This window comes from Ursus americanus, chromosome 10 (assembly GCF_024610735.1).
Source record: "Ursus americanus isolate L20-20 chromosome 10, mUrsAme1.1.p, whole genome shotgun sequence".
In the NCBI taxonomy this organism is placed as follows: Eukaryota; Metazoa; Chordata; class Mammalia; order Carnivora; family Ursidae; genus Ursus; species Ursus americanus.
The window spans coordinates 6,132,935-6,156,164 of NC_142136.1; positions in this window are offsets into that span (position 1 = coordinate 6,132,935).

A 23,230-nucleotide genomic window follows, 5' to 3' on the forward strand; every position below is an offset into this window, starting at 1 on the left:
GATGGATGCAGGGTTTGAGCTTTAATTCCTATCTGTGATGAATTATGACAGATAAAGTACCAGTTGTCAAATTCTTAATGCATCAGCAATCTTCATCGACCACTCTTCCTTCTACTTATAAAGCCAAATGGGGCAAGAAAGGGTTAGAGAAATGTCTCTAGATTGGAAGTCAAGATTGCCAGATTCTAACACCATGTCTTTAAGAAAGTTCACATCTGTCAGGATCTGTGGAAGCTGTACTACCTTTTGCCAAGGCTCATTAAATATAAAGACTTTCTCCCTTTTTGTCCCAACCGAGGCCCACTGTAGAGGGTTGGGAACCAGCCAGCAGCTGGGGGTGGGCTGGGGGAGGGTGACCATGCCCTGAACTGGGTCTGGCTAGGGCAGGGCAAATGACCATCGACCTAAGTGGAGTTTGAAATCTTGACAACTCCAAGAGAGGAGAGATTTTAATTAGGGAATGAGGGAGTTACTGGGACCAAAACAAATAGATTTATTACCTGAGAGTGGTAGGATATAGCATGAGACCAGCCTGAGATTCTATTTTAAAGGTGAGGAGGAAGAGGAAGGACTGACGCGGTAGGTTTTCAGGTGGCAGCTGCCAGGAGCATTGGTTTTCTCCATCTACTTTGTGAGGCTTAGTCTGTTGGAATACTGGTTTTGCCTCTTAAAAAAATACCAATTATCTAAATCATGGGTTCACAAACTCTTTTTGTAATGGGCCAGATAGGAAGCAGTTTAGGCTTTGCGGGCCAAGAGTAAAATTGAGGATATGATGTAAGCACTTGTATAACACGGAAGGAAACATAATTGTACAAGTTTCTTATTAAACTCAAAATACATCAATACATCAAAAGCTAAGGATATACTGTATGGTGACTAACAGAACATAATAAAAAATTATTATAAAAAATAAACTCAAAGTACATTAAAAATTGAGTACAGCATCTTATAATACAGATCTGCTTATGATATTTCTTAATTGGTGTTCATATTCCCTTATCGAATCAGTAGCAAACTTTCATCTGTATAAGGCATCCTTAGCTTGGGGGCCATATAGAGACAGGTGGAGGCCCAGATTTGGTCCAAACGCCATAGTTTGCCTAGTTTGCTAAATCTGGTATAAAAAAAGTTTTATTTTGGTTTATCACATTTACAAGGATAGAATGAATAGAATGCGATGGTATTGCTCCTAGAAAATGAATTAAAGTTAAGGGCAGTATGGGGTAATAGAATAACCCTGACCGGGCCAAAGTAGGGCTTCTTTTTCTCAACAGCATGCTTCTATAAAAGCCAAGAATCAGAACAACGAGAAGTATCCCTTGATGCTAAAGTAAATCTTTATTTCATCCTCAGCAATCACATAACTGCTCTATTTTTATGCATCCTTTTGTGATTGCTAAGGTCCATGAAAGTGCAGATAGTAGTCTATTCCGTCGACCTTTTCCTTGTACATGGAAAATCGTGGAAGTGGTCCTCTAAATGCTTTAGTTCTCAATATTTACCTCTTAAGTTACAAATGGTGTGTGTGTAGGTGTGTGGGGGAGGGACTAAGCACAAAAATGAAGAAAGAGGAAGCAGAACAAGCATAAATAACCATGTGAGGTGGGATGGGTGCTGCGGGGACAGAGGACAGCTGGTAGACTTGAGACTGTGATACACCATGTTTGGAAGTTGTGGCAGAGCTCTTTCATGGGTCCAATGAAACATGCCGGGACCACTGGACATTTCTTTTTATTTTATTTTATTTTATTTTATTTTATTTTATTTTATTTTATTTTTTTATTATTCAATTAGCCAGCATATAGTACATCATTAGTTTTTAATGTAGTGTTCAGTGATTTATTAGTTGTGTATAACACCCAGTGCTCATCACCACACGTGCCCTCCTTAATACCCATCACCCGGTAACCCCATCCCCCAGCCCCCTCCCTTCTGTAACCTTCAGTTTGGTTCCTGGAGTCCAGAGTCTCTCATGGTTTCTCCCTCTCTGATTTCTTCCCATGCAGCTTTCTCTCCCTTCTCCTCTGGTCCTTCCTAATGTTCCACATATGCATAAAACCATATGATAATTGTCTTTCTCTACTTGACTTATTTCACTTAGCATAATCCCCTCCAGTTCCATCTAGGTTGATGCAAATGGTGGGTATTCATCCTTCCTGATGGCTGAGTAATATTCCATTGTGTATATGAACCACATCCTCTTTATTCTTTCATCTGTTGAAGGGCATCTCAGCTCCTCCACAATTTGGCTATTGTGGACATTGCTGCTATGAACATTGGGGTGAAGGTACCCCTTCTTTTCGTTACATCTGTATCTTTGGGGTAAATACCTAGTAGTGCGATTGCTGGGTCGTAGGGTAGCTCTATTTTTAACATCTTGAGGAACTTCCATACTATTTTCCAGAGTGGCGGTACCAGCTTGCATTGCCACCAACAGTGTAAGAGGGTTCCCCTTTCTCCATATTCTTGCCAACACTTGTTTCCTGTCTTGTTAATTTTTGCCATTCTAACTGGTGTTCCCTTGGACATTTCTGCACCTCACATTTAATAGCTTTAAAATTATGCAACAAGTGAGAATATTTATACAGGAAGAATATTCATTTTATCATGCATTATTGCATTTTGAATTTGCCAGAGTTGTGGATAACGATTCCAATCCCCGAGGCCTGTAAAACAGTCCCCATTACAACTATTCCTGTGGATACTTTTGATAAAGGTACTTGGCAGTTTTGTTGTGTTCGGATCACCTGTTACTTGTTTCTTATCTGTGCTGTGTACGCACGCTTTCAGAATAAAAGCTATAAATGAATGAAACCTCCAAAAATGACCACAGAAGCAAATTCGCTCTAGATAATTATTGTTAAAGATTTTATTTTTAGTTAATCTCTATACCTGACGTGGGGCTCAAACTTACAACCCCAAGATCAAGAGCTGCGTGCTCTACCAACTGAGCCAGCCAGGTGCCCCAAAACACTGATATTTTAGATTGAAATTTCCTACCCTTTATAGTCAGGATCAGGAAAAAAAAAATACTAATGTTTATTCACCTTTTTTCTACTAATACGTAACACGGTCCTAGCCAAAGTCACCCTGTAATAATCCCTAAATCTTCAAGTATTTACTGAGCACTGGCTGAGTCTGATGGCTCTGGGTGCTGTGAGATTTGCACAACTTCTTGAGAAGTTTTTATGAACTTTTATTTTTATGAACTTTGTTAGAATGGTCTGTAGAGCAGTGAGAGGGACTGCAGGTTTACTTAGCAATGAAATGAATTGATTCTTGGGGCGCCTGGGTGGCACAGTGGTTAAGCGTCTGCCTTCGGCTCAGGGCGTGATCCCGGCGTTATGGGATCGAGCCCCACATCAGGCTCCTCCGCTATGAGCCTGCTTCTTCCTCTCCCACTCCCCCTGCTTGTGTTCCCTCTCTCGCTGGCTGTCTCTATCTCTGTCGAATAAATAAATAAAATCTTTAAAAAAAAAAAAAAGAAATGATTCTTAAAAATCTGAAATAAACTTACAATTTTAGGGCAGTACACTCCTGATCTAGGTGTTTGGCTATCACTACAAACTCACACATCTATGTCAATACTCACTGTGTTCTTTAAATCATGAAATCAGTTAAGCATTATGATCTGAAGTTGAAACATTTAGTGACATAAATACTAATCATCCGGCATAGGGTTTCCAAATTTTGCTGCATTATAGAAACACCTGGGCACTCTCAAATCCCACACCCGCATCACAACCAATACTAAATCAGAATGGGGATGGGAGTCAGGCATCAGTCACTTTTTTCTAATTATATTTTAAGCACAGTTTTAGGTTCATAGCAAAATTCAGCATAAAGTGTAGAGTTTCATTCTCCCCTTCCCCTCTACAGGCATAGCCTCCTCATCTATCAACATCCCCCCCCCCCACCACCAGGGTGGGCCATTTGTTACAATGGAGGAGCCCCTATGGGCGTATTATCTCCCGAAGTCCCCAGGTGAGCCGACTGTGCAGCAGAGCTGAGAACCACTGATCCAGCAACAGGACGTGAACAGCCGGTGGTGTGCTAGTTTGCATCACGTAGTTCTACTTGGCATTTAGAGCTCCTGTTTATGCTGATTGGTCAGGGGTCTGTATGAGTAGTCAGCGGCTTCATCCTATGTATTGTTTAAACATCATGACTATGATGAGACTGTGAAATCCATCTTGACAACTTCCAGAACCATAATCTTACAGAAATACCTTTCTTATGTGGACCTTTACCTATTTTAGATGTATATTCAGGCATTTTAACTAGCAGTGTTTACATGGAGAATCGAATGTCCAAAATAGTCTTTGCCACCAATATTTTACATTTGGGATTTTTTTTTTCTAAAATAACTTTTAGTTTCAAAGTAAATAGAAATTTACCTTTCTACCTTTTGAAAGTAAATTTTGAAGGGGAGTAAAAGTCAGAAAAAGCAGGAGGAAAGTATCAGGTGAGGATCCCACTACTTGAGCCCTCCCCAGTGAGATGTCTGTCTCGCCAGAACTGATGACCAGAGGATGCCTTCCTTACTGTGTCTTCTGTAGACAGAACTTAGTTTGTTGGGACTGCTCCAACAGAATACTATAAATTGGGTGGCTTGTAAACAACAGACATTTATTTCTGGAAGTCCAAGATAAAGGTGCCTTATGGATTCAGTGTCCGGTGAGGACCCACTTCTTGGTTCTTGGATAGCTATCTCCTCTCTGTGTGCAGAAGTAGAGAGGGGGTGAAAGAGCTCTCTGGGGTCTCTTTAATAAAGGCACTAATGCTGTTTATAAGGGTTCCACTCTCAAGATCCAATCATCTCCCAAAGACCCACCTCTAAATACATTACCACCTTAGGGAGTCAGGATTTCAACATGTGAATGTGGGGTGGGGCAGACATTCAGTCTACAATAGCTGGGCTGTTCTCCTACTCTAAGGGTAGGGATAGCTTTATATGTTTCACCAGACTAATGAAACTAAGCCAGTAGAATTATATTTCACTATTTTCATAATTCCCACCTTCCTGGCACAAGCTAAGATGTCCTACACTTCCCTGAAATGAACAGTCTGGGGATATCAATATACTATAAAGAATCTTAAAATTGTTTCACAGAGAGCACGATAGCACAGGACTATCTGAACCATTTCTGAGTTGATAACATACCTTTGATTTTACTACTTATCTTCTTTATGCATATTGGAAGACGGGTATATAAAACAATACAATGCTGTTCCATCAGGAAAACTACAGGCTTGCCTTTATGTCAGGATTTCACCAATGATAAGAGTATTTCACGTTAAGTGTGTGCATTCACTCTATATAGATCTATGGATCTCTATAGATTGTGTCTATATTCTCTTTATATGTTTGGATCTATCAATGATGGATACTATATAAATAATCTACATAAGTACATCCTGGCCTAAAGGCAAGCCAGTAATTGTGCAATACAAAATTATGAGAAAAATTCTATAGTATGTATAGAGAGAAGTTTAATTGACTGTGTTCTTCAAAAACCATGAGATAGACCAGTTAATGCCCATATTCCATTTTCTCAGACAAAATGGTCTTCTACATAATCAAATGTTTCTGTTAATGGTATTTCTTACATGGGATATTCCTGGGAATCAGTAAGAGTTAAGTATGAGTGATGGTGTATATTTTATTACCTCACTATCACCATAAGCTCCACTCATCCAGCCATCTAGCCAATCTTTATTCTTTCAAGAAGGCATTGAACATTTCTTGTTCACCAGGTGCTGTGTCAGTTACAGAGATCAGAGAGGAAAAGACACGAGGTCCTCTGGTGTCACACCGCCTCTCTAGGGACCTTACTAGCGAGGCAGTCGTGGCGGTACTGTGTGGCTGGTACTGGGTTGTTTAGCTCTCACTGGCCTTGTAAGGGGTGTGATCTAACTGTAGGTGGCTGGTAATCACTGCAGGAGTGACCAGGTTTTCATTGAGCGCTTACTTGCTCTTGTAAAGGACTCTCCACTGGCAACATGAAGGAGGGATTGTAAGAAGATGAGGAGGAAGTAGATAGATCAGAAGCCATTGTTGCACTCAGAATAAAATCTAAGCCATGACTATCCTTACAGCAAGGGGAAGGTGAGGAGGGGACATGTGTAGAAACGTTAAGGATATGGAATTACAGGGCACGTTAAATGGACAGAGGAAGGCAGCACAACAAGTAGAAGCTGGCAGTGACTTTGGTCAATTGTGTATTAGCCCACGGAGGTGACAAAGATTGCCATGACCGTGTTTGGGGCCCTTTGATGAAAGCAATGGCTTCTGTTCTGAGCTACTTGTGGTTCATGCTTACAATTTCTTTAGTGCTTGCTCCACGGTAGTCACTGTTCACACGAATGGGCTCATTTGATCATTAACATAACCTTACATGAGTAGGTCTTTATTTCTATTTTAAAGAGAAGGAAACTGAGGCATAATGAGGAGGAACAAGCTTCCCCAGGTTAAATACTGTTCCAACCGAGCAGAGCCAAGCCTCCAAGGGGCAGGTGGTTCTCTGGCTAGCGCTTGGGGTGCTGTCCATGGAGGGGACTGCACATAGGAAGGGAGCACATTTAAGGGAGAGGCACTGAGGCTGGCAGAGGCCTTCCCATAAAGACCCTGCACTGTGATGGAGAGGTATAGACAGGGGTCATGATGGCTGGGATGAGGCAAGGCACAGGGAGGTTCCACAGGGAAAGCACGTGAGTGAGAGAAGGGAGGTAGCCAGTCCTGATGACGGTGCACAATGGTTCTTTAATGTGTCTGCACCTCAGGATCACCTGGGAGCTTTAACAGTTCCTGCTGCCTGGGGTTCACCAGTTAAATAAATCAGAATGTCTGGGCATGAGATCCAGGCATGGACATTTTTACATCTTTCCGGGTGATGTGGTCAAGTTTAAGTGTTGCTGACTTAGAACCATGGGTCTCCCGCTGTAACATGCATCAGAATTCCCTGGATTGCTCCTCATGGTACACACTGTGCCCCACACAGCTCACGGGAGTGCCAGCGTTCTGATCTCCTAAGAGCACTGACTTAATGGGGACCCCACCCTTATGACCTCATGTCAACCTAATCCCCTCCCACCGGCCCACCTCCAAATACCATCACATTGAGGTTAGGCTTCCACAGAGGAATTTGGGGGGTGGCTGGGGGGATACAAACATTAGGTTTGCAACAACCCCTGTGTGTCAAGCTGTGCTCCAGCTATGCAAATGTATGAATAGTGATAACTTCTACTTAGCATATAGGTCTCTGATAAACAAGGACCTCTGTGTCTTCATTTTCCTGTGAAACCCTCTTCACTGGTTTCATATGCTGTATTTTTTTGTAAAATGGTTCATATGTGGTGGTATGTGTATTAGGATTAAATTCAACTCCATGGCTGTCTGTGCACGTGGCTAACGTGAGGTGGAGGATGACAGGACAGATGAGATACACGAGCTTAAGGAGCTGGTCACCATACTCTTGAAGGACTTTACAGATCTTGATAAAGTTAATTATTTAAAAGATGTGTGTAAATTAGTGAAATAGCCTCAACACTGATTTTGCCTATATCTCTAGGTTATTACATTAAAGTAAGGGTTATTTAGGCTTTATATCCCACAGGCTAGTTTTGAAAGAAAGAGTGCCTGGATGGCTCTGACGTTCAGAAGGCTGTAGTGTGTAGACCCAGGTTTTTCGGAAGGTTAGTCTCGGTGTGTGACCCCAGACCATAGAAACACTGGACTGCTGAAGACCTTAGTTTCCCTAATTGGTGTCTAAATGCCCAACAATTCAGCATCTGGCTTTGGAGCAAACTCCTCTCATTCCAGAGAGTTCTTTCCCAGGCAACCCTCTTCCCCACCACAACGGTGACATCTTTCCACTGGATGATTTCACCCTCTGCCTTTACCAGTTAGTTAAACAATCATGGAGAAAGGAGAAGAAATGGGATCTCTCATTCATCTTTGTTACTATGTGTTCTCTATGCCCTTCACCTTCTCCATCTTCTCTCCAAGAATACAATTTCTAGTTTCTTACCTTTGTTTCTTCTAGAATATAGACTTAAGACTTCCTCCAGTTATGCCCTTTTCTAAACCAGATACGTGTATGTGGATCAATAGTTACTCATATATATACACACATATCCCCGTGCGCTCCTCTTTGCTCTGAGCTGTTGGCTCTATCCCAACTGTGGGATCAACTTTTCTCCTCTGTGTCCTCATCGTTAACGAATATTTGCCATACTTATGCTTGTGTAGAGTAGTCCTGTTTGAGAGCAGTTACATTATTCCTGTGATGAAAAAAAATCACATTAATCATATTTTTCATTAATATTTTCCCTTTTCTAGGACATATGATTGAAAGGAGTTAATAGCCAAAAGTAGTCCTGGATGCCTCGAGTGGGTTTCAGGGTGTCTGAGAGATATTTGAACATCTATGGAAGATTTTGATATGTAAATCTTAAGATAGGATCACAGATTCAGTTGGTCTTGAATTGCCTATGTCCCACACAATATTAATCACTGACCTGTGGTCATTTAGTTCTAAAAGATGGCCAGTATTTCCCTCTTTATTTACTTTTGTTTGTGCTTTTGTTGTTTTGTTGTTGTTTTGTGCTTTTAATCGGCCTCCCCAAATCCATTTTGGAGTGGTGCACAATGACCCTGGCGAATATTTGATCTAGTATCTTAGGAGTTGTTCTTAACATTAAGTTTTATTTAACAAGGTCTGTGGAAACTCTCCATGTAGACAGTAGTGGGGCTGTTACCCTTTGGTTGACAATCTGGCTAACCTTTTACGCCTCAGATTTCTTTCTTTTTTTTTTTTTTTTTTAAAGATTTTATTTATTTATTCCACAGAGATAGAGACAGCCAGCGAGAGAGGGAACACAAGCAGGGGGAGTGGGAGAGGAAGAAGCAGGCCCATAGCGGAAGAGCCTGATGTGGGGCTCGATCCCATAACGCCGGGATCACGCCCTGAGCCAAAGGCAGACGCTTAACCGCTGTGCCACCCAGGCGCCCCGACGCCTCAGATTTCTTACCTACATTAAAAAAAAAAAAATGTTATCCTTTTGTGTCCAAAAAATTAAGGAACATGCATGAAAGCACTGTTGATTCAATGAAGTCTTATTTTTTATTTTTTGCCTTAAATACTTTGCGCTGGACACATTTCCAAGTCCTTGACAAGTTTTCATGCATTAAGTATTCCTAACAACCTTATAAGGTAGGTATTATCATTCCTAATTTGTAAGGGGAGGAACTGAAGCACTAGCGAGCTAAATGACTTGCTCGAGGTTACACATCAGTGTGGAAGAGAGGATTTGAACCCTTCTATCTGTAGAAATCACAGGTGGAGTTTGTTTCTTCTAAACCACTGTGCTGTCCTATACTACCTTCCAAGAGCTGGGGCTAGTGGGGGGGACGGGAAGGGGGACCTGTGAAGAATGGGCAAATCATTCCATGCTTTTTCTAGAATCCTGGATTAGAATCTACTAGAATCTTGTAGAGCAGAGGTCCCCCAGCTGTTGGCAATTCAGCTTTCCTCTAACCCTCTAGAAGTGTCTGAAAGCAGCTGTTGGAAAGGTTGAGCTGCCAGCAACTGCTGAGTGAGCAGGGAATACCTCACTGCATGGGACAGGGTGACTTGGTATCAGCAGGGTGACAGAGGCTGATCCTGAGTAGCAGGCCAGGGATGATGGGCGGGGGGTGGGGGTGGCAGGGGACCATTTCCATTTGGGATTTCTTTCCAAGAGAAGGTTTTGGAAGCAATAACGGATTTCAAAACATGGGGTAGTGTTAAGGCATCTTGGTGTTCATAAAAATCACACCCAGAAGCACATGTCCTCTATTCAAATGGGGATTTAATTCAAAGCTGATGATTAATGAATATCTTAGAATCTGTATGTATATTGCAGTCATGTAAACTCTCGATGGGGTGAACAAAACAGTCATTAATTTGAAGGTACTTTTCTTTCTCAGTCCAACTTTCCAATTTTCCTTAAACATGTTGTTTATGTAAAATTTATTTATAGTAGGTTTTTGCCCTCGCTCAGTAATCACTGCAGAGATATATAAACAGGAAATCTCTCCCTTTAGTCCCAGCTAACACCTTTGTTATTTATACCAACATGCGTAAGTCTCGTTATGACATAACATCTGTTGCTGGAAGAATGGTTTTTTTGGCAGAAATGAGTAATATATTTTGAACTAAGCAAAAGAAGAGATCAATCATGGAAGAGAAAAAAAATCTTGCTCCATACATTAAATGTAATTCAGACCAAACTTACACACTTGCATGCAAATCGATAGTAATTTAAAGCTCTTCCTGCAGCGCTCCTAGGTGGCAACATAAACAGAATTTGGGCTGTAGGTCTGCCCCTCTAGATAATCTTACAAGGTTTTAGGGGCTCTATGGTTTATCCTGTCCTCGACAAAGGACTTTCTATTTATGACAAGTTTGTATTTATGTCAATTTGTGTTTGGCCTTAACTATTCTGTCTCTTAAAATTGTCCACATTTCTTATGAAATTACAATTCCTTCCTCTAAAATCCCTTCCAGGTTCTTTAGTGAACTCAGTTTCTTAATAGAACTTATATGTGTGTGTGTGTGTGTGTGTGTGTGTGTGTGTGTGTGTGTGTATATTTCTCTTAGCTATGTTTGTGATAAAACAAAGTAAACTGATATAAATGTGGTCATGAATGAAAATCGCAGCCTAGGCAAAAAAAAAAAAAAAACAAAACAACCACTCTCCGTTTTAAGATGAGATTCATTTAAAAAATTGTAAATCTGACGTGCACTGCAGGAAACTTAGAAAATACATAAAAGCAGGAAAAGAAAAGCTGTGCTTATAATGTACTTCTTGGGACTTCCTCTGACATCAACAGTCCAGAATGCGGTGTTGGAGAGAAAGGAAAACTGCAGAAATTAGTTGGGGTAGATCTTTATCCTAGTTTATTAGCCTAAGATTTACAGCTTTGGGTGAAAAAGCATAAGTGTCTGGAAGAAAAGGAAGCACTGTGCGTGTTCCAAGTTACCATTTTACAGATCATTCGTATTTTATATTGTCACTACTGTAGAAATTTTTTCTTGAGATTTACAAATTTCATTCAATAAATCCCATCGAGAACATCCATGGTTCCACAAGGTAATGCAGACTCATTTGAACAATACAGCAGGTGAGAGTGACTTCAGTAACGCTAGAAAGCATTATTGGGAAGGATCGTTAATTTTATCTTTCCTTTTCTTTCAATGGTCCTACATCGAAAAGAGAACATCAGGTTTCTGAGTGATGATAAATGAACCAGGGCTCTGCCATGGGGGCTGAAGGAAAGAGCAAAACCTCTTTTCAGATTCCCAATATTAGATTAAAAGAGATTCTGAAATGATGAAAGATAATTATGCTAGATTCCATGTTGATATAAATGTGTTCTTCAGGCTAAAATTGCAATAATGTTTTAAATCCGCATTCTATTTGAATAGTCCTTTTCGTTCTAGAACATGAGGTTGTGTATTTGGGTCCACCAGGGATTCAAGGCATAGAGTGGTTTCCAGACCCAATTCCCAGCCCTGAGTGCTTGTTTGGTCCTCTGCTGATGCCCGTGGAAGCTTCTTGCATCTTGGACTTTTCTCTCTTCCCTGAAGCAAACCTCCCTGTATTCTGTGCGCTCTAAGATTGTAGGTGCCCCACAAGAGGCCATTCCCCAAATGTGCTCTTTCTGTTGCGCTAATCCTCCTTTGTAAGTCTCATCTGGTCTGAGACTGTATCAATATCAACAAATTGCTGTCTCCCTAACTGGCATCTCTGGCTCTTCCCTCTGCTTCACTCCTTTATTTCCACCTGTGAGCCACATGGCTTAAAGATGTCCTGAGATCACCTCAAATGCAGCATGTATTAATAGGATTTTTTTTAAAATCCCAAACAAATTTTTATTTGCAGAGGACACTATTTGAGCCGGCAAAAGCTCAAAATCTTGGAGAATGATTAGAACTGTTCTCAGTTTTATGTTGGTAAATGTTTAACCAAGTTTTCTCAAAAACGACAATCCCTGATACATAGCATGTGGGGATTAGTGGGGTAAATATTCTCGTCGGCTGTCTAACCTACCAGTGAGAATCACTGATTGTAGAGTTGCAAGGATGGGAGCACAATTGGTTCTGATAAACTAGTACCAGCCAACTACAGCTTGCCAGGGGCTATTCTGAAATTCTGGTCAACTTGGAAGAACTAATGTGGACAAATGTCAGTTGAAAAGATAAATGAATGACTCAATAAAAAAAATAAAAAAAAACTCACAGAAATACTCAATCTAAGTTTTGTTTCTATTAAGAGAAGCATAGTCATGCACAGAACTTATTCTTAGATACACATTGGGTGGGAGTGAGAGCCTGAGCTTTAATTTCACCAGTGTTGTTCAAAAAGTATCTCGTGAGCTTTGTGTGGTAGAAGCTGGAGAAATGTAGACTGGATCACCGAAGAGTCAGTACTTAAAAGTATTACTTGAGGGAGCGCCGTCAGTCTGGCTGAAGGTCTCTGGTGGCATGCCACCAGGTTCGGTCTTGGATTCTTTCAAAATGTATAGTGTAATTATAAACTTAAATTTTATCATTACCCAAAGCATGGAGGAATCATTATTACAGAGGATGACAAAGTCAGGACTGAAAGAAAATTCTGACAAATTAAAATAATCACCATGGCAACAAAAATGTAACATCGGTGTCAGACTTCACATTAGGTTAAAAAATAATTTATAAAAATATGTGTGACATGGGGCGCCTGGGTGGCACAGCGGTTAAGCGTCTGCCTTCAGCTCAGGGCGTGATCCCAGCGTTATGGGATCGAGCCCCGCATCAGGCTCCTCTGCTATGAGCCTGCTTCTTCCTCTCCCGCTCCCCCTGCTTGTGTTACCTCTCTCGCTGGCTGTCTCTATCTGTGTTAAATAAATAAATAAAATCTTAAAAAAAAAAAAATATGTGTGACCAAGCTGCACAATATTTGCTAAAAAGATATGCAGGTTTTAGTTGGTGCAAACCCCGTACAAAACAACAGAGAATGTGATTTATAAGCCTTTAGGTGACTTTAATAGAAATGGAACTAGCATAGAGCAAGGTGCTGTGACCCTGTGACTAGCCAGTGGAGCAGGTCTGGAGCAAGGGTCTGCAAAAGAGAAATTTCCAGAAGGGTCTACATCCCACCATGACCGTTATATCCTAGCCCGGAAGATCATTTCTCTTCTAGGAGGTCCTGCAACCTCAAGTCATGTCGTATCATTTCCATATATTTGCCTGCACTGTTCCATTGGTCTATCACTTCTCATTCTCCTCAATTAAAATCCATCTATGTTTTAACTGTGCGTCATTTTTTAAAATCTCAATCAAAAATATTTAAACTCTTCTACTCTGCTTTCTTAAAGATCCTCATACTCGTCTTTAGCACTTAGTTTTCCGCCTTGGCATATAGTTAATGGCCTTTCATGTCACGTAGACATTTATTGAATGTGAAGTTTATACAAGGCACCGTGCTGTACCTTGTTCCATACTTGACTCTGCATTAGACGTTAGTACTTAAAGGACAGAGATCTGTCTCATCACCTCCATTGGACCTTTAGTGAGTAGTGGTGCTTAGGAAAGAGAAAAGACTTATCTCGAACACGAAATAACTTAGATACAGTTTGAAATTCAAGGAGGTTGTCATGGAACTCACACCAAGAATTAAGCTTCTCCCAAGTTTTGGGGCACCCTTGCAGTACCAGTAAAGGTGACCTGGCGTGGATTGTGTTCTTGACCTCGGATTCCCACATACATGATTATTCATTCACATGTGGGCCAGGCATTGTACTAGACACTGGAGACACAATGTCTTGCTCAAAACTTTTTAGTCCGGGATTTATCGTTAAGCCGTCAGTCCTTGACAAAATGCTATTGCCTGCAAATTGTTCTTCGAGTAAGATAGCCCATGTTCTATACTCATACTGCAGCTTGGTCTCCATGGTTTTTAAGGAGTCAGAAAAGCACCCAGTAACAAACCATAAATGTATTTTTGAGGACTGCCAGTGATAAAGTCAGCTGAGAATCCTGCCTTGCCCAGAGTCTCCCTCTACTTTTCTAGTCATGTCGAAAGAAATCCTAGCTTGGGTGAGGAGAGGATCTTCTCAAAGGCCTCTTACGATCAGACCAGAAAATCAGGAAGCTCAGAAAAGTATGATAATTTGGCCACCAAACTTTTAGCTCAGCACCAGTGAACATGACAATGAGCTGAGTGCTTATGCTTTTTCTCCTCCTGTTCTACAGAAGGGAACATAAACAGCAAAATAAGGAAAAGAAATACCCTTAATGAAAATCTCGAATTGATTTACATTCTGTTGAGATCACACCATAAAATATATATATATATACACACACACACACACACACACACACACATATATATATATATATATATATATATTTTAAGATTTTATTTATTTATTTGACAGAGATAGAGACAGCCAGCGAGAGAGGGAACACAAGCAGGGGGAGTGGGAGAGGAAGAAGCAGGCTCACAGCAGAGGAGCCTGATGTGGGGCTCGATCCCGTAACGCTGGGATCACGCCCTGAGCTGAAGGCAGACGCTTAACCGCTGTGCCACCCAGGCGCCCCCATAAAATATATTTTTTAACATTTTAATAGTATTTTAGTAATTTTAAGAGTATTTCATTGAGTACTGATCTGTTTGCTTGTGAACTGGTATCAACCCTGAGATTGTTGGAGTCAATATAATGCTGAACAGCGATGGGTAATAACAATAAATACTACACAGCACTTACATTAATGAATGTGCCAAGGTTTCTTTTAACCTGGGAAGTTAAAAGCTCCTGATTTCTTAAGTCATGATAGGCAGACTGGCATCTGTCCATTCCATCGGAAGAAGCGTATGCTAACATTGGATGGGAATGTCGTCCTCCTGCCTCTGGAAACCAGTGTGTCTTTACTTATACTATCTCTGTAATATTCATTGTGCTGCTGATAGGAAGATGTCGGATGGGGTTTCTGCCAATTTAGCGTCTGAGAAGTTGAGTCACAAAGCAGTTCAATGACTTGTCTGAGGTCCTGACCCAAATCAGTGGGAAAGCGGTGAACATACTTTAAAGTCAGTGCTAACCCTTCTTCACAGGAAACTGTAATTTCTATTACTTTGTAGTGTTCTGTTCACTATAAAAATATGACTGGGGAACGTTTCGTCTCGTGCAGCCTCCATTTCTTTTGCTGATGGCAGCTGTGACTCTGCGTATCTCAGAACAGAATTTAGCTGCAGTATTTATAGAATCCGCCGTTGCAGGGTGTCTCCCACCCCCTCCCCCTCCCCCTCCCCGGCCACTTACTCCTGTACTCTGACTAATATTTAAAACGGGGGGAAAATTATACCAGGGAAGAATGAGAAAGATTGGGGGACTCTATCATTCTTAGTGTACAAAAAAGCAAGCTGAAATGAGGAATAAGAAGAATGGATCTTTGATTGTTAATAGATGCTTAAAGACTCTGAGATCATTGTTAAATGGAATTTGGTTTGCACGTGCGATGTCTTCAAGATTCATTCAGATGAAATGTGTGAGTGTGTGTGTGCATGTGTGTGTGTGCGTGCATGTGCGCGCTCATGAGATGTCTGTGTGCATTGGTTTATGTGACCACCTCTGGCTTTTCTCGGTGTTTGGAATATCTTCATAAATCAGGCTGCTCTATTACTTTATTATATACACCAAACCAAAATGTAAACGTATTCAACTTCAGTTTACTTTTTACATTGAGATGGAGCATAGAAAATAACCTGAAGCTAATCCGAAGGGTGTAACTACGATTTTAGGCGACCGCATCTTCCGTAAGAAGCAGACCATCAGAACACGTGAGACCGCTAGTTCTCTTTAGAATGAAGAACTTGTGACTTGCTGCTGAGAACCAATCTTCCACTTAAAATGTAGGATAGACTTTAGCAAACTGCATGTATGAATTTTGGAAGATCAGTAAGAAAAATGAGCCCTGGTAAGACACAGAGACCCACACACACCCCCGTATGACTTTAATTTTTAAACAGTGAAGGCTGTGAGAGTACTATTGACACCATTATCTAGTTTTACAAATTCTTGTGAAGAAACCCAGTATATCCCATATTGTTCATAAGTAAATCCTACACTTTGAAAGGCAAGTGATATTTGTGACTTTTGCTTTTTTTTGGATTGAAGTTGCTCATCTTCCTCCACGCTTGCTGTTTTGGTATAGAATGTGATTGGGGGGTGTGGACGGGTATGGTGTCACTGTATTTGTGATTTAAATACAAAATTGCTCTGCCGTCCATCTTGTTTATATTCCGCTGTCACATCGGAGGGGGTGCGATGCTCTGTGTTTTCTCGCTCCTTAAGTATAAACAATGACTCTTGGTCTGAGTTTGTTAGTAATTGAATGCAGTTGGTTTGTTGTGATGACAATTCTAATAGTGTAATATTTCATAGATGAAAATCATCATAGCAGGTATAAGTCCTTTGCAGTATATTACAATCAGAGGGTTCCATAATAAAGTGCTAATTGTAACTTGGCTTTAAATGCTACATTTTGTATGCAAATTGGCCTGCAGGGAGTTGTTATTTGGTGTACCATTGGTAAGAACACTAACATTAGTTTGTAATTGGTTTGAAGTGGCACACCATTATTATTAATATATTAGATGTAGTTTATAGAAAAATATTGTTTCCTCGTGGAAGAGAAAAATATTTTGTTGTACTTCGAAGGAAAACAAAGACTGGTTGAAGTGAGAACCAAAGCATTTCATTCAGATAGAAGAGAATGGAAATCTGTATCTATTACATAATTAAAATCTTTACTCACCCTAAATTATGTTTCATATCCTCAGAGCAAGGGCTGTTTATATTTTTGCAAAAAATAATCTGATTTTTATTTTCCTTCCTACATGTAATCTGACAAACACAAACAGGTTAATGGCCTTCTTATTGGCTTTGGTGAGCAGCAGAGCTGAGACTTGTTCGAATGGTGGTTTTCCTTAGAGTTGCCCTATGGGTGGTTGGGTAAGTGATTTGAAGCGTGTGTATACTCCTGAGCTATCAGGCTGGAAATGTGACGGTGACTGCTTACTATTTAGTTGATTTAATAACAGGTAGGTGCCCTGCACTGTGTGTTGTAGAGAGTAGTATAGACGGAGTAGTAGCGATTCACTTCTCTCTCTACGCTCTACTTGCGTTTTTCTGAATTGAAGAGAATTATTTTATTCCTTGATGACATGTCATGACTGTGAAAAGGTAAATCAAACTAATAATCAGAACAGTACAGTGCATTCCTAAAATGAGCCTGAAGGAGCAAAGCATATGGTTTTCTCTTCCCAATGTAGTGGGTGAACGTGAACTGGGTCAAGACTGTTGGCCATCAAAGCCAGAATCCCAATGCTTGGCTGGACTGAACCAAGACTCTACCATTGACGGGCCATCCACTTTTCTGAAGTTAAGTGCTCATGTCTGGGTTAACAGGTTGAGATCTTAAGTAAATCATGAAACACTTTGCAAATACTAGCCAGCAAGGAATGAACCCATTCAAAGTGCTTTCATTAGCTTTGTTTTATTTTTTATATAAAACTTGGTACTACTATTTGAGCTGTTGATTCACTGAGTTCATAACTGCTTTGATACTACCATTTTTTCTAGAAGTTGACTTTCAGATAACTGTAAGACACAATAATACAAAATCTTGTTCTTCCTAACTATGCTTCTCTTTTACTCTGCTAGTGTATTTCTGTGTTCTGCAAAACCCCGTGGCTGAGTAAGCCTGTACATTCTTACGTATATCACAAGCTCACTTGGGAGATGTGTAGGATGTGGGGTGCTCTTAGCCAAGTCAGGAGGCAAGGGAGTTCAGGAGGGTAATTGATTTGAGGAATAAATCAGCAAGTTCACACTAGGGCTGGGCATCAAAGCCTCCCTCAGCATTTTAATAGATAGGCGATCATTAATTTTACCCCAAATTACAAGCATGCTTATAATGTTTCAACAGCTGTTGATTAATTGTTGAACAGCAATAATGGGAGGATGAGAAAATCTTGTTGATGGAAAGTTCATGAGGGTCAGCAAATTTACGTGGAACACAGCTGTCCCTGTTAACCTGCAGTGAAACTGTCAGACATAGCTCTGTCTTGAACTTTCTCTTATGGTTTATAGGTTGCATTTTTCCCCCTTTCCTTTTTTTTTTTTTTTAAATAAATTGGGCTGACTTATTATTATAGCTGTTGCATGTTTTTTTTTTTTTAATGTGAATACACTTTGAACCCTCCTGAAATAGTAAAATCGCAAAGAGAATGAAGGTGAATCTGTTTATGTTCCTTGTGTAGAAAGTCTGAGGTCATGGAGATCTGTATGTTGCTGTCTTTGGACACCGTATAAAAGAGGGTGCATGGCTGTGTTAGCTGCTACACTGACAGTTTTTAGACGTTTTCTTACCCTCTTTGAGCCCTAGTTTCACTGTCTCTAAAATATGAGTGCAAATTTGTACCTTGCTGTGATGGGATAATTGAATAAGAAAATATGTGATTTCTGAGTATAGCAATTGGTCCATTAAAGATATGCAGTAACTACTCCTCTCCCCTCCCCTTTCTTTGCTCTTCCAAATGAATGTAAGATTAAAGAGATTCGTTTCAGTTGTTAAGCAAAAGAAGTTGGACAACAAGTATCTTTTATTTTTGCTTGTCTTACTTTATCTGCATGCCATTCTGATAGTAAGGCAAACTGAAACACATAATAAACATTGTATAGCAGAGTCCAGAAATTGATTTCACTGAAGTTTTTATAAAAACATGTACATATGTGCTGAGGACATGACAATTATTTTCATGCAATAAGATTAAGCCCACACCTAACATTTCTGGATTATCATAAAATACAAAAAAAGCTGGGAAGAATATTTAAAACATTATAGCTATGTCCACAACAGCGCCTAAATGACCATTAAGGACTATTTTAAGCAGGTAACAGAGCAGCTGAAATATGACATGTGGCACATAGGTGAATTTGAGCTTTGTTATGGGACAAAAGAGAATTCTCGATTATAATCCCAGTGCAAGTATAGATAAAGAGCAGGCTGACCTCCCCTCAGTTGATGTCACTCATAGGGAGCATAATCACGGGAGATCGCATTCAGAGCCGAGCCCATGGTGAGGCAGTCCCGGGCAGAGTCCTCTGTCATTGCTGCTGCAATGGGTCTATGACAAAGGGAAAACTTCTCCATCACCGCAAGTGTTAAATAATACAACCGTGTATTTTCACTCTTGGAGTTGAGTCTGGTTTTAGGGGATGACACCAGTCAGCAGAACGGTTATGTTTTGAATTGGAAGGAGGTCCACGGAGGCTCTCCACTGATTCCGGACATGGCGGCAACGAAGGCTGCTGATGTCCGGGTCTCCTGTCCTGGGAGACGCTCTATGTCAGCACTTCCCACCGCGGGCCAGCTGTTTCAAAGCAGAGGCTCTGTCTTTGAACAAACATTGCCTAGCTTCACTATGCAGGGAAATGACTAAATGCCACATGGTTTCAATGAAAATCATGTCTCTAGCTTCACGAAGGTCCTTCTCATTAGGATCTAACCAGAGCCTTGTTGAATAGTTTGGACTACTCTTCCAAATCTTCTTAAGTATTGTGTTTAAAATTTAAGTATGAAGGATCCCCTGTGTTTCTATAGAAATTCGATCATGCCATTCTTAGAGCACGGAACACGTTTCACATGGAATAAGGGCATCACACTGTGCAGACTGTCAAGTACAGTAGCAACGTAACTAGCATTAATTTATGATAACATTACTTATGTGCCTGCCCTGTTTTGTACTGGATTTTAAATTATGTAAGGGCAGGAATTGTGATTTTTTTTTTTTTTGCCTTGAGCGTAATAGATACTCAGTGAAAGACACGGACTGGTTGTCCAACGGCCACATGTAGAAATGAGGTATGTGAATGACTGCCCCATGGCAGGGCAGGGGGAGGGGAGACCACAGGAGAGGAAACTCCTCAAACCCTTTTCATTAGTCCTCGGGAGGTGGATCATCCTGTCCTTTCCCTTCTTGGCCCTCTTTTCAAAGCAGTGGGGGACTCCTGCCCCCAATCCTGCTTACCTTGGACCCCATTCCTCTTTTTATACTACAGAATAAAGTAAGGAAATTGATATTTTTAGGTACGACCTTGATCAAATCTACTCAACTAAAGATTTCTACTTGCAACTACCATCTTGTTTTTCTCACATCAATTCTTATTCAGTCTCTGGGAGCAGGGACAGTCTAGTATTTGTTTCTGTCTCCTAGGTGGGTTATCTTACATGACTGGGTTGGTTTCTTGGGTCACCTCTCTGCTCAATCAAATGTTATCAGGCAACTACCTGTAGTTAGAAAGACCCCGGGTCTCCATTGGTAAAGAAGACAGAGGCAGCCTCTACCTTCACGTTACTAAGTTGGGGATCCAAATGTTGATATGTAATATCACAGACAAATGTGAAAATGTAAGTTATCATAAAGTTCAGGAAAGAAGAGAATACAAAAAAACAAAGGCATGTGGGTGAACTAGCTAACATTGCAGGATGAGGGAAGGCCTCACTGAGCAAATAGCGTTTAAATGGAGGACACTATGTTGGGTTGGAGTCAGAAGAAGAAGCAGGAGGGAGGCATATGACATTCCAGGAAAAGAGGACAACATCAGTGATGCATTTGGACTGGGAAGAAGCTTAACCTCTTCAGTAACTGCAGATCTCAAGCTGCAGTGCAGGGGGTAACCCCAGGAGTTTATAGGACAGGGCCAGGACCAAGTCTGCAGGTCCAAACTCTGTGCAAGACCTCTTATATAAAATTCTAAAGGGGAAGCCACAGATGGAGTTTGATTCTGAGACTGACATGTTCCAAAACGCCCTTTTAAAAGATTAGTAAAAAGCTGTGAGAATAGACCAGAGGCTGTCAAGAGGAGAGGCTGGCTTCCAGGGCAGAAGTTAGAATAGATGCAGGTGAAAGTGGGGTGAAAGAAGGGATAGAAAGAGATGGAGAGAACGGGGAGAGCTTCTTCGGTGGGAATGAACCATACTGGGTGTCAGGTTGGGTGCAGGGTAGAAGGGGAAGAAGGTATCAAGGTGGTCATTCGAGTTCTCAGTATGAGCAATCAGATGTCAAGAAATGTGTTAAAAAGTAGGAGATGCAGGTGGTAAGGTTGTGGACCCAGAGACTGGCTTCAGATATGTTAAATTTGAGATAAGCATAAGTACCCTAAATGAGATATCAGATCTCAAAAATTATCTCTGAGCTGGAGATAGAAGTAGGAGAGTCTGCAGCATACAGAGGACACTTCTAGCCATGATGCATAGCTCTCATGGTGCGCGTTCAACATCGGAATCCCTGTCCGGGTTTGGATAGTTCTCCACTTTATGACCTTAGCATGGGGGAAAACATCCCTCCCCCACAGGAACAGATACTGGGTACATTCCCAACCTCCCTGACCACGAAAGTTTTGGGTTCTGCCACCCAGACTTACCCTGCTAGAGGTCCAGGAGGGAGGTGTCTCGTGTTCTTGATCTGGGTCAGTAGTAGTCCCAGCTGTGGTGGCCCTGCTGATGGCAGTAAAGTTTGAGCCCCAGAGCAGCCAGCTCTGTGGTGTGGTCTGGGGTGTTGCTTTGGCAACTCGGCCTCCAGTCTGGTTCTTCTGCTCTTCCAACAATTTGATGAGCTTCCCTAAGTCCTCTTAACAAATTTATTTTTTAGCTTCTCAGTCTGTTTTTGCTATTTGCTACTAAGAACTTCTAATATACCATGGGCCTTGATGGGAATTCCTTGAGAGGATAAAATATGAGCAGAAAAGATGGCCCTAAGACTTAGGTCTAAGGGTCTCCAGAATTTAGATCAATGAGAAGGGGGTTGGTATCAGGAAATTGAGGAAAATTCATAGTAGACGACCTTTGAGAGTGTTGATGGCAGAAGCCAAGAGAACAGAGAATTTCAAGGAGGGGAAGATAGTGGTGTCAATCCTGCTACGAAGGCTGGAAACCTTGTGTTTGAGAAAGTCCTGCTGCCTTAAGCAACGATGGGGTCTTCTAGACAAACCTGACAAGAGGAGCTTCAGTGGACAGTGGGGCAAGGGCTGAACTGCAACGAGGGCGAGAGCAGAGTGATGGCAAAGCCAGTCCCTGAGAAGTCAAGGGGGCACGGGCTCCAGGGAGCACAGGAAGGACCTTGCTGAGAGGTGGGTAGGTCCCACCTGTCCTGGAAAGGAAGGTTAGCCGTGCGGGTGCAGATACATGTCTGAGTTACTTCGTATAGACAATACAGCCTTGAGTTGTAATCCGCTTCATCACTTAGCAGCTTTAGGACCTTGGACAAGTAGATAACCTCTTTGTGCTTAAATACTCTTTATAAAATGGAAATGTCAAAGTACTTGCCTTAGAGGGTTGCATTAATCAGTGAATGTACGTGAACTTAAGAAAAAGTGTGAGGCACATGGAATTGACTCTAAATAGCAGGCAGGAGTAGTTCTTTACTCTCAGGTTTATTTTGAAGCTAAAATTATAAAGCTTTTAGTACGGTGCCACGCACAGACACAGATTACATTTAAGGGAACATTGTTGCCGCGGAGCTACTTGGGTAAGTCAAGCAGAAAACAGCACACTGACTCAAAGTGGATGCTTTAAGAGGGGCTGAGGTGGAGTGGAAGCAAGGTCCTTGGAGCTGGGGAATTCTGGGAACAAAGCTGGGTATCGGGTGGGGAACTGACTTAGGATGGCAGGAGTTGGCATCCAAGGACGGCAAGCCAGGTGTCAGGGTCCTCGCTGAGGGAGGGGCAGACAGGAGGTGATCAGGGGACTTCTCTGAAGTCAAGGATGTGAGGGGGGAAAAAGTTGGACAGTATGAGCTCAAGAGGAGCCAGGGCTCTTTGGACTAAGAGAGGATATGGTGGTCCTGGAGTGGTGGAAGAGAATGCAGCAGAAGTTGACGTTTTCTGAGAAGAGTTCAGTGTGGAGGGAAGCTTGCTTCCTAGAGAACCGTGTCCAGGAATTGCCGTGGAAGGCGAAGGGGACATGCAGAGGGGTGTGTGGTCAGATGGTCCCAGAGCCCTGTTCTTAGGACACTTGTTTCGTAGGAGAGGGAGGTTTTCCTCCTCCCACGTTGCTGGCATCACCACATCTCACCTTCTCGATCAAGACCTCAGAGACAGCACATTCGTCTTTGTCTTTGGAGTAGGTTTTTTGCT